At 41.1% G+C, this 13,446-nt stretch overlaps 1 pseudogene; it reads left to right on the forward strand.

Moving 5' to 3' along the window:
- The first annotated feature begins 1,787 nt into the window (after positions 1-1,787).
- LOC132238874 (periodic tryptophan protein 1 homolog) lies at positions 1,788-8,370 on the forward strand (annotated as a pseudogene).
- The last annotated feature ends 5,076 nt before the right edge of the window (positions 8,371-13,446 follow it).

The raw sequence follows: 13,446 nt of genomic DNA on the forward strand, positions 1-13,446 counted from the left end.
TCCTTCCCCTGGCTGCCAGCACCAGCTTCCCTCTGGTACCGGGGACCTGGACTTCCTTCACAGCCCTGGCTTCGGTCCTGAAAGTCGTCCCAAAGGCTGTCTGGTCTAATTAGCATATTATGCTTTTATTATTATAGATGTAGCCTTTGTTTTGTGCTTCTTTCACATAGCATAATACTTCCCAGGTGCATTTATGTTGTAGCATGCATTAGCATGTCATCCCTTATTATTGCTATACTAGAGGCCCGATGAATGAAGATTTGTGCAAGAATAGACCTTCTTTCCCCTGGCTGCCAGCACTGGCTTCCCTCCGGCACCCGGGATCCAGGCCTTCAATCTGGCTGCCGCCTCCTGCCTTCGCTCCGGCCGGCTCTCGTGAGCGCTGCCCAGAGACCAGCCCTCTGCAGCCAGCTGGGGCTTGCGGGAGGCTTGGATTCCTTATTGCCCTAGCTGGTTTAGCTCGGTGGATAGAGCATCAGCCTGTGGACTGAAGGGTCCTGGATTCCATTCTGGTCAAGGCCATATGCTCTGGTTGCAGGCTCCATCCCCAGTAGGGGGCATGCAGGAGGCAGCCAATCAATGATTCTCTCTCACCATTGATGTTTCTATCTTTCTCCTTTCTCCTTTCCTCCCTGAAATCAATAATATATATATATATATATATATATATATATATATATATATATATATATATATATATATATATATATATATATATACCAGTAAATAGCAAGGTCCCTGAAGCCAAGGATCACATCCCTCACATGCATTACTATATCTTCAGCTCCTCACACAGCAATGGACACATAGTAGCTACTCCAAAGTGGTGGGGTTTTTTATCTTTATTGTTGAGAGTGTTATAGATGTCCACCCACCCCCTTTGTTCCCCTTGTTTTCCATCCCCCTGGTTCTGGCCCTGCACCAGGCCTTCACCAACCTATTGTCTGTGTCCATGGGCAATACATATATGCATATAAGTTATTTGGTTAATCTCTTCCCCCACCTCTGAGATGCACATCTGTTCCATTTTTTCATGATTTATTTTAATGAATAAATGGACTCAAAGAGCAATTGATGATTGATTGGATTGAAAACTATCAATTTAGATGGTACTAAACCAAAAACACATTTTTTTTCTTTCTTTCACTCTCTTTTCAATGGAGCATAAATATAACTCCATATTACTTGCTTTCTTGTCTACCTGAATAACTTATTGCAAAGAGGGATATGGTGGTTTGGGCCTGATGTGAAATTCTAAATTGCTATATGCAAGAGATAGCCACAGGAGCAGGCAGAAAGCACATTATGGAACTTGCTATGCACTAATGCATAGTAAGGAGGAGAAATTGTAAAATGAGATATAGAGGAAGCAAATCAGTATGGGATTGTGTTCTAGGATGCTTGATAATAAGAAAGTGATGACTAATGCTCTCCAAGGGAGAGTTGGCATTTCCTGGGATTGAAACAGTCAAATTCACAGTAAGAGAGGAAAGTTTCTAAGAGACAAAACTTGCTTTTTTAAACATCTGAATGCTTTCAAAGTGAAGTGATTAAAACTCAAAACATTTTTCTTGCAAGTTTTGTCTCTGATAACTGTTCTACTAGCATGACAACTACCAAGTGTCAGTTTAAATGAGGACTACAATTTTGATGGCAGAAACAGAAATTGTATCTACACAAGAAGTGAGGGAAGCTCTGTAAAGGTGTAACAAAAGAGGGTGTGATTTTAGAGAAATTTTTAAATTCTCTCCAATATAAAGGAAGCTGAATAGATAAATTTCCCAAGTATGCAGTTTCTCCAGGCAGTTGGCAGCCAGAACGAAGCATCTTGGACAAAAGGTTTGTGGCTGAAGAATTGTCAGATGCAGCGTGGGCTCTAAATTCTAGCAGGGGATCATGAAGCCAACACAAGTCTTCTCAAATTCTACTGGAAACATTAGGGCACGGAAATCACTGAAGAACTCACCAGCTTATCTTCTAGCTTCTGCATCCATAGCACCCAGTGTTCACATCTGTCCTAGCTTCTGTGATCGTTTTGTTACTCATGTTATTTTCCATGCATCTATCCCATAATACTGTCATCCTCTCAAGCGCAAAAACTGTGATTTGTTTGTTTGGGCCTTTAGCACCTAATACAGTTAACTATCCCTTAGTAGAGCGTTTATGTACTGAATGAATAACTAAATAGATGCAAAAATAAATAAATTCCTTTATTGCAGTTGACCAATAGCAATGATTTCCTTTATTTTGCATGCAGGCTTGCATCACACCTTGAGAGATTCCAAGGGAAAGTGAAACCTTGATTCTGTAATATTTTATTATCTGCTGCCACAACTTTAAAAATGATGATTTAGCAGATGCTGTACTCCTGAAGACAGAGGTAATTTTTAAATACTTTGTACTGTTTACAATAAGCTAATGTTCAAATATTTGGGGTGCCTATTTTCTTGCATAAAAAACATTTACTGCCCTAGCCTGTTTGGCTCAGTCAATAGAGAGTTGGCCTGCAGACTGAAGGGTCCCGGGTTTAATTCCAGTCAATGGCACTTACCTAGGTTGCAGGTTCGATCCCTGGCCCTGGTCAAAGTGCATGCAGAAGGCAACCAATCGATGTGTCTCTCTCACATCAATGTTTCTCTCTCTCCCCCTCTCTTCCACTCTCTCTAAAAATCAATAAAAATATATCCTCAGGTGAAGATTAACAACAACAACAAAAACATTTACTGGCAAATACATTTCTCAAACTAATAAAATGAGTGTCTAGTCTACTGTGCCTAGTTTAAAAAGTGGAGGATGGTGTGACTTCCGGACAAGAAGCTGGGTGATAACATGCATTAATAAAGGCAAAGTGTATGACATATCAATTTAGGTCTCATTGGATCAAAGCATAACTGTCATAAACATGTGATGTTCTCATTCTAAAGCTCCTTGTCTGTGCTGAGATCTGAAGGGGGACATTCTTTCTGTGCTAATGTTGGCAAATCATGTTCATTTCTGTCAATACACCATCTATTTAGAAGGAGCAGAGATGACATTTTGCTGCTTTTCCTTTAGGATCATAAAACTGCAAACTGTCTCTGCTATAGATATTGACACCATGAGCGAAATCACTCCCTTAAATCCCAAGAGGCCCCCCCTTTGTTTCCAATATGTGGATTATCAGTGATGAGAAGCAAAAAATAATAAAGTAAAATCAAAAGTACCTTTGAAATACGTAAGTTCTTTTTGACAGACTAACCACTTCCTTTGATTTTTTGGTGTGATTAATAGCCATAGGAGTTATGTAAAAAAATTAATCCAAAGTATATTTCTATTTGATTCTTTTTTATCTTTCTTTATTTCAAGGAACACAGGAACTTAAAGGATTTTCTCTCAGCGTGTTACTTTGCTCTGTCAGCATCAGCTTGGCACAACGTACTGTGGAGACTGGCATATCAAGTGGTATAAAGCACTGGAGTGCTAGATATTGCCTCTGGCACAAAATGTACAGTACTAATAATACCTCATTTATCCTACTACTGCCCGCAGAAAACCTGTAAGTGCTAAGCATAATTCATTTTGTCTGCACTAGCTTACTAATCCTTTTGCATTAGCACTTTCCAAGGTGTCCATTGTTGTTGGCAATTGTCTTCCTGGCAGGAGACACTTCAAGTTCTAGGTGCCAAGGAGTTAAAGTGGTATGGAATTATTAAATCATTGAATTCCCTCTGTGAAGGGATGCCTGGTAAATAAATCTTTTTGTTATGCAAATTTGCCCATGGGAAGTCTGTCATCATTAAAGATGGAGAAGCAACTTTGCCAAGCCTGTAATGCTTTGTCTTCTTGGAAAATGTTGTATCATACTTAGAAAAGTTTTAGGAAGTGTATTAAAGTACAATTGAAACAGGTTTAAGTGCTATGGGAAGTTACCCGGTGCCACTCCCTTGTCTAGTTTTGCATCAGTGGTTTTGGTGTATGTGGGTTTTTCTTTTTTAAACTTTGGAGTCTTGGAAACATTTATTCAGCTGAAATATTTGGAAGAAGTCCAATGCAGAAAATGCACTCTAGGGACTTTTCTCTGCAGCCTGGAGCCCTGCCTGCCTGGCCCTTCTTGTCTCTCATCCCCTGCCCCCGGCATGCTTCCATCACCCCCTGAGGGCTCCTCAGAGTGCAATTTCAAAAGCATTCTGCTAGACCATAGCTACTTGAGGAAAAATTGAGTTGAATATCATTGTCAAAAATCACCCTGTAGTGAGCAAGGTAGCAATAACACATTATTTGCTCACTCATTTAATTAGGTTTACATACGCACAGCAAGCATGTCAAACTCAAAGGGTAACGTGGGCCACATAAAGAAGGTTTAAGTTGATGTGGGCCACAAGAAAACAAAAGCTTCAATTTTCATAGAAACGTAGGTGTATTTCAATAGAGACATGCTGATGCTGAATACAAAGGGCCGAAATAAATGAGTGAGTGTTAACAAAAAATAATAGAACATTTTAATAAAAATTAATTTTTTCTTGAACATTAACTCACCAGACACTGAATAACTGCACAAATTAATAAGCGTAATACAAGCAAACCTATTTTTCTTGTTCTCCGAAAGCGATGCATTTCCTGTTGCACAAAACAAACAAGTCAGGCCAAGACTAATGGCGTGGCAATCGGCTGCTAACATATTCGCTGCCAGTATTAGTGGGGAGAAATGGTGCACCTGCGTGTAAGGTGCGTAAGGGAAATGAATGCAACACGATTATAGTAATCAGCCATTAGCAAACATCATAGTTCATTATTAATAATTATGTATAACAGGATATTGTAAAAATTAAGTTACAAAATTTTTATTAAAAAGTTTCTTACATACCGTTATATTGGCTGGGCCGCAAAAGTATTCACTGTAATGCCCTAACCGGTTTGGCTCAGTGGATAGAGTGTCAGCCTGCCGACTGAAGGGTCCCAGGTTCGATTCCGGTCAAGGGCATATACCTTGGTTGCGGGCACATCCCCAGTAGGGAGTGTGCAGGTGGCAGCTGATAAATGTTTCTCTCTCATGGATGTTTCTAACTCTCTATCCCTCTCCCTTCCTCTCTGTAAAATAATCAATAAAATATACATTTTTTAAAAAAAGTATTCACTGTAGGTCATGAGTTTGACATGCTTGATGTACAGTATTTTTTATGCCAGGCATAAACATAATTCCTCCCTTCAAAATGGGTTACAGAAAGAAAATAATGTCCAAAAAAAGTGCCTATAGAAGACTGCCATTTTTTCTTTCTTTTTTTGTTTTTGAAGCCTCTAGTGCTTTCTCTAGGCTGGGATTCAAGAATCTAGATTATGTGTTACTGGGTGAGTTTCTAATTTCCAAAGAGGGAAATTAGAAAGATTCCAAAGCTCAATGGAACAAAGTTGAAAAGTCTCAGGAGAGAACAGAACAGAACATGTATATAATACTGGAAGACAAGGAGTGGAGACGAGACATGAAGCATCCAGGTTCCGGACAGAGTTGAGAACTCTTTTCTCAACTGAACTCTTCTGGAGTTCCTGAGGGACGGGTGGCAAGAAAAGACCTTCACACATGCAGATACCTGTCACATTAGGGGACACTCAATGCATATGTATTCTGTGAACAAATAGGCATTTGCTAGTTCAGACATATTGTGCAAAGTACTGAGGGAAGAGAAGAGAAGGAGGTAACAGAGGGGCAATGTTGAGTTTGGGGAAGTATTTACGATCACCTAAATTGGTAAATAGAAGTGTGTCATTTAGTCAATATGTACCAATGTATGGACAAACCTGGCAAGTAGTTGAGTATTGTTGAAACTCAAAGTAAAAAGAGTAGGAGGAAGGGCATAAAGTACGAAAGGGGGAGCAGCCAGATCATGAAGGGCAGTGCCTCTTAGGTAATCAATTTAGAGATTGCCCCATCATGGGGAGGGGGGGGGGCTGAGGGGGAGAGGGTTCATGAAAAAATATTGTGTAGGAGGTTAACAAGATCAGATTTATATGCTAGAATAACATAACAGAGTGAGGGAACACTAATAGTACATTGACTGGTAGAGTGATTATTATAATTATCAAAAAGACATTTCCCCAAGTGTTTTAACTTGAAGCATTCCATGCTTTAAAGTATTACAGATCGCTAATAGAGTAACAAAACTCTTCATAGCCTTTGTTTTTAAATTGAGGTAACATTAGTTAATAAAACTGTATAAGTTTCAGATGTACATTATAATTCATCATCCATATACACTATAGTGTGCTCTATAAGCTGGCAGCTAGATAACTCTTTAATTCACATTTCCTATTGAATCAAAATAAAGTTGCCTGCAGTATCTGGTAACAGAATAAAAAAAGCCACTTTATTCTTCCTGGCAACATTACACTAAAGAAATAAATGCAAACTCTGAATGCATACTTTGCATATCAACTATATTTATAATTTACATCTGAGAGCAGTATTATAATGAATGAATAGGGAGGGATTCTGGAAAAGCTGTTCATGATATTCAATCAGCAGAGTAAAAATTTTTCAAGAGGAAGAAATGGAAAAATATGATAAGGCCTTTTAGAAGATTCATTAACACAACTTTTCAGCTTTATTGAGGTACATTGTTGAATAAAATTGTAAGATATTTAAAATGTACAATGTAAAGATTCAAAGTATATATACAGTGTGAAAGGATTCCCCCCACAGGGTTAATTAACACATCCATCACCTCACATGTTTACCTTTTCTCTGTGTGAGAGATATTTAACTTATACTCTCTTAGCAAATTTCAATTATACAATAGTGTTATCATCTACAGTCACCATGTTAAACATTAGATCCTCAAAACTCATTCATCTTGTTATAACTGAAAGTTGTACCCTTTACCAATCTCTCCCTATTCCTCCCATCCCAAACCCCTCACAACCACTTTTCTATTCTGTTTCTATTATCAAGAGTCAATTTTTTTTCTTCACTTATAAGTGATACCATGCAGTTATTTCTATTTCCCTCTCTGACTTACTTCACTTAATGTAAAGCCCTCCAGTTTCATCCATGTTGTTAAAAATGGCAGGATTTTCTTTCTCATGTCTGAAAAAATATTTCATTTTTGTATATATTATATATGTATTCATTTTATATATGAAGTTCATTTCATATATATATGTATGTATTTATACATGCATTCATTTTTTTATCCATTTACTCATCAACAGAAACATAGGATGTTTCCATACCTTGGCTATTGTAAATTATGATGTAATGAACATGAGCATACAAAAATCTCTTCCATTTAATGGTTTTGTTTCATTTGGATCTTTCCCAGAAGTAGGATTACTGAGTCATAAGTGCATAGTTCTATTTTTAATTTTTTGAGGAAACGTCATATTGCAGATCAGTTCACATTACCATCCACAGTGCACAACGCTTCCCTCTGCTCCACATCTTCACCAGTATTTGTTAGCTCTTGTCCATTTGATAATAGATATTTTATCAGCTGTGAGGGGAATCTCACTGTGGTTTTATAATTAGTGATGATTAGCAACGTTGAGCACCTTATTTTCATGTGGTTGTTGGCCATTTGTATGTCTTCATTAGAAAGATGTTCATTCAGGTCCTTTGCCCATTTTTTTATTTTTATTTTTTTGAAGTGCCTCAGCAGAAGGGTATACTGTTGCTGTCCTGGACGATTCATGGAATAAGCTGATCAGAAAGGTGCTGGCAAGTACATCAGCTGACAGCACTGATTCTGTGGGATGTGTCCTTTGGGAAACCAGCAGCTGGCCTTGCTGTGCACACAGACAAGGTTCAGACTCTACAGTTTCATCCATTTGAAGCCTAGACTCCGATTTCTGGGTCATACGATAAGTCAGTGGCTTTGTATGAAGTCCAGATGAAAGCCTTCAAATGTGGTGATTCAGGGGGCAGATTGAGAGAGGGACTGGGAATCACTTTGCACCTTGTCATCTCTTGGCCAGTACAGATGACTGCTTTGTGTATAATTTGGATGCACGTTCAGATGAGCCAATTTTTACACTTAATGCACACAATGATGAAATCTCTGGTCTTCATCTCAGCAGTCAAATCAAGGATTGTCTTGTGACCACGTCAGCAGGTAAATAGGTGAAGATCTGGGACCTACTGGGAGATAGGCCAAGTCTGGTTCAGTGCAGGGACATGAACATGGGAGCTCTCTTTTGTTCTGCCTGTTGCCCTGACTTGCCATTTATTTATGCCTTTGGAGGTCAGAAAGAAGGGCTCCGGGTCTGGGATATAAGCACAGTCTCCTCAGTAAATAAAGCATTTGGAAGATGAGAAGGGCTTGTTCTTAGTAGTTCAAGCAATTCATTTATGAGTGGCCCTTTGGGAGCAGGAGCTCAGATACACCAATGGAGTCCTGGTGAGGCTCACACAATTTCCTGTTTTGTTTACCTTAACTCAGAGTTTTTAAAAGCTGGCCTAACATTTGTTCCATATAGAGCGACAGAAACAAAGTTCATTTTCTACACCAGACTTTCCTCTTCACAGCTGTGGTGGCAGCAAAACAGGGCCGCTCTGCCTGCTTGCCGCTGAGTGTGTAGTGTACAAACTCCTGTTGCAGGTCTCCTTGGAAAGGGTAATAAAAAAAATATTTTTAACAAATAATTCCTTAAATATGCCATCTGTCACAGGTAACCTAAGCTTGTAAACTAGCTCTAATTTACGTAATTTTTAAAAAGAGGGAAATCCTGCAATGTTAACAGATGGGTCAGCCCAGGCCAGGAAGGGTTATGGTTTGGCCAAGATTGCACAGTAGGCTGTGAACAGAGGCAGGAGCCCCACGGAATGCACTTTCCAAACCGACTGTTCTCCAGTTAATGTTCACGACTTAACAGTGTTCTCAGTCAGTGCTACTGTAAACAGGGGCCTTAAACAACTTGTTAGACCAGGTGGACTTGACATATATGGCACATTCCATCCAAAAGAACATAATACACATTCTTCTCAAGCACACATGAAAAATTCTACAGGACAGACCATGCTATACCACAAAATGTGTCTTAATAAATTTTTACTTATTCATTTATTTTAGTTTTTCTCTCCCCCACCCCCCTTTCCCTCTGGTAACCACCATACTGTTTTCTGTGTCTATGAGGTGTTTTCTTAATCCCTTCAACTTTTCCATCCAGTGCCCCCCCCCCCGCCCCCAAACCCTTTCCCCTCTGATAGCTGGCAGTCTTAATAACATCTTTTCCAATAGTATGAAACTAGAAATCAACTACAAGAAAACTGGAAAATTCACAACTATGTGGAGATTAAAGAGCATGTACCAAACAACCAATGGATCAAGAAAGAAATCAAAAGAGAAATTAAAAATAGAGACAAAAAAAAAAAACACAATAGAAAAGGTCAATGAAATAAGAGCTGTGTTTTTGAAAAGCTAAAATTGACCAATCTTTAGACTCAGAGAACTCAAAAATCAAAGTGATACCACAGAAATACAAAGGATCATAAAAGACTACTATGAACAAATTATGTCCCAACAAATTGGATAACCTAGAAGACATGGAAAATTACTAGTTTTTCAAAGAAATAGAAAATCTGAATAGACTGATCAGTACTAGAAAGATTGAATCATGAATAAAAAACCTCCCAACAAAAATCTAAGACCATATGGCTTCACTAGTTAAGTCAACCAAACATTTAAATAATCACTAATACCAATTCTTAAACTCTTCTTTAAAAAAAGAAGAAGAAGAAGAAGAAGGAATACTTCCAAACTCATTTTATGAGTCTAGCATTTATTACCCTAAATTATGGCAAAATGAGAAAAGGACACCACAGTAAAGAAAATTACAGGCCAATATTCCTGATGAACATCAACAGTAATAAAAGAGAAAAATGGTAATTGGCGTACGACGATACCCTTTTCATTGACTAATCAGGGCTATATGCAAATTAACTGCCAACTATCATTGGCAGTTAACTGCCAACTGAGATTGGCAGTTAACTGCCAACAAGATGGCGGTTAATTTGCATATGTAGGCACAATGCAGGGAGGCGAAAGGGAAAGCAGGAAGAAGCCCCCTGCCACTGACAGTGATCGGAAACCCAGGGGGGAGCTAAGAGCTGGGGGGCAGGGCAAAGGCGGCCCCGGGGCCGCCTTTGCCCTGCCCCCCAGCCATGATCAGAGAATCAGGCGCCTTTGCCGCCCTGGCCAGTGATAGCAGGAAGTAGGGGTGGAGCCAGCGATGGGAGCTGAGCATGATCGAAGCTGGCAGTCCCGGGAGCTAGGGGTCCCTTGCCTGGGCCTAAAGCGGAGCCCAGGATTGCAGGGCCGCTGCAGCTGCGGGTCCCCGCTGCCCGAGCCAGACGCCTCAGCCAGAGGCGTTAGGCCTGGGCAGGGGCGGAGCCTGAAACCGCGGGGAGCTGGGGGTCCCCTGCCCAGGCCTGACACCTCTGCTGGAGGCCTCAGGCCTGGTCAAGGGGCCGATCCGGTGATTGGTGATCGGAGGGTGATGAGGGTCAACTCCTCTGGCCGAGGCATCAGGCCTGGGTGGGGGGCGGAGCCAGGGATTGGGGGGATATGATGGTCCCCTTGCCCAGGCCTGAAGCCTGGGTCAGAGGCGTCAGGCTTGGGCGGGGGGTGGAGCAAGCGATCAGAGGGAGATGGGGGTCCCCTGCCCAGGCATGATTCCTGGGCCAGAGGCCTCAGGCCTGGGCGGGGGCCAGAGCCAGTGATCGGGGGGAGATGGGGGTCCCCTGTCCAAGCCTGACACCTCTGGCGGAGGCGTCAGGCCTGGGCAAGGGGCCGATCAGGTGATCGGAGGGTGATGGGGGTCTACGCCTCTGGCTGAGGCATCAGGCCTGGGCAAGGGGCAGAGCCAGCAATCGGAGGGGTCTGGGGGTTCCCTGCCCACGCCTAATGCCTGGACCAGAGGCATCAGGCCTGGGCTGGGGGCAGAACCAGTGATGGGGGGAAATGAGGGTCCCCTGCCCAGGCCTGACACCTCTGTCAGAGGCGTCAGGCCTGGGCAAGGGGCCGATCCTGCAATTGGAGGGTGATGGGGGTCAACGCCTGAGGGCTCCCAGTATGTGAGAGGGGGCAGGCTGGGCTGAGGGACACTCCCCTCCCCCCCACACCCAGTGCATGAATTTCGTGCACCGGGCCCCTAGTAAACATATAAATCCTCAGTGAGCCAGGCTGGTGTGTCTCAGTGGCTGAGCATCAACCTCAGGAGGTCACAGTTTGATTCCCCATCAGAGCACATGCCCAGGTTGCAGGCTCGATCCCCAGAAGTGGGTGTGCAAGAGGCAGCTGATCAATTATTCTCATCATTGATGTTTCTATCTCTCCCTCTCCTTTTCTCTCTGAAATCAATAAAAATATATTAAAAAAATAAATAAAATCTGTTGACCAAATACAGAGTGGGTCAAAATTAGATTTGCTATTGTTTGTATGGAAAATAATACAGTAATTAATAAATTTTAATACAAGAATAAATTCATGTGTTGCATACTCACAACTGTAAACCTACTTTTGCCCCACTCAGCGTGCATAGGTTTTTCCTTTGTGCTTTCTATTCTGTTCTATTGTAATATGTATCTGCTTTTCTGCCAATATTATAATGTGTTGATTACTAAAGGTTGAAATCCAGAAGTATGATGCCTCTAGCATTTTTTTCTTTCTCAAGATTGCTTTGGCTATTCAGGGCCTTTCGTGTTTTTGTTTTCAACTTAAATTTTAGCATTGTTTGTTCTATTTCTCTGAAAAAAATGACATTGGAATTTGGATAAGGATTGCACTCGATCTGTAGATTGCTTAGGGTAGTATGGACATGTTAACAATATTAATTCTTCAAATACATGGGCACCAAGTATCTTTCATCTTTAAAATTAAATTGATTGAAGTAACATTGGTTAATAACATTATATACATTTCATTTGTACAACTGTATAACTTGATATCTGTAGACTCTATTGTGTATTCACAACCAAAAGTCTCGTTTTCTTCCTTTACCATATATTTAATCCCCTTTAACCAATCCATGCTCCCCTTATCCCCTGTACTCCCTGGCATCCGCCATCATGTCTTCTGTATCTATACATTTGGTTTGGTTTTGGTTTCGTTAGTTCATTTGTTACATTTTGTTTTATATTCCACATGTGAGTGAAACCATAATTTTATTTGAAACCATAATTTTATTGTCCTTTTCCATCTGACTTGTTTCACTTAGATAATACTCTCAAGATCCATTCATGTTGTCACCAAAGGCAGTATTTCATCTTTATGGCCAACTAACATTCCATTGAGCACATATATAACATTTTCTTTTAATATCTTTTTGTTTGCTTGTGTCTTTTTCAATTTAATTTTATTCCTCAATTTCTTATAATTTTCAGTGTATAGATCTTTCACCTCCTTCATTAAAATTATTCCTAGCATTTTTTTTTATTTTTGATGCCATTGTTTGTGATTGTTCTTGATTTCTCTCTCTGATAGCTTGTTGTCAATGTATAAAGCATAACTGATTTTTTTATTGATTTTGAATCCTACAACTTACTGATTTTGTTTATTAATTCTAATAGTCTTTTGGTGGACTTTAGGGTTTTCTTTATCCTATATAATAAAAGCCTAGTAAGCTAAGTGTCCAGTTGTCTGGTCAGCCATTCAACCACTCAAAGCATAATATGCTAATGATATGCTAAGGCCGCTCAACTGCTCGCTATGACATGCACTGACCACCAGGGGCAGATGCTCCAACTGGTAGGTTAGCTTGTTTCTGGGGTCTGGCCCATTGGGACTGAGAGAGATGAGCAGGACACACCCTGGAGCTCTCCTGTGGTCCCTCTCTAGCTGGCCAACCTCCTGTATCCCTCCCCAGCCCTGACCATGCACCAGTGGGGTCCCTTGGCCTGGCCTGCACCCTCTTACAATCTGGGACCCCTCAGGGGATATCGGAGAGCCAGTTTCGGCCCAACAGCAGAACAACCACTTGTTATGACATGAACTAACCACCAGGGGGCAGACGCTCAACACAGGAGCTGCCCCTGGTTGTCAGTGTGCTCTCACAGGAGGAGTGCCTCTCAGCCAAAAGCCAGGCTCACGGCTGGCGAAATCAGTGGCAGTGGCGGACATCCCCCGAGGGCTCCCAGACTGTGAGAGGGCGCAGGCCAGGCTGAGGGACACCACCCCTACCTGACCCCTGCCGAGTGCACAAATTTCGTGGACTGGGCCTCTTGTATAATATAATGTCACCTATAAATAGAGACAAGTTTGCTGCTTCTCCTCTGATTTGGATGCTTTTAATTTTTTTTTTTCTTTCCTAATTTCTCTGGTTAGGACTTCCATTACTGTGTTAAATAAAACTGGGCATCCTTATCTTGTTCTTGAGCTTAGAGAAAAAAAATCAGCTTTTCACTGTTGAGTGTGATGTTAGCTGTGGGCCTGTCATATTTTAGGTTTTTTATGTTGACATATGCTATCTCTCTGTACAGAT

Source organism: Myotis daubentonii, chromosome 7 (genome assembly GCF_963259705.1).
Source record: "Myotis daubentonii chromosome 7, mMyoDau2.1, whole genome shotgun sequence".
In the NCBI taxonomy this organism is placed as follows: Eukaryota; Metazoa; Chordata; class Mammalia; order Chiroptera; family Vespertilionidae; genus Myotis; species Myotis daubentonii.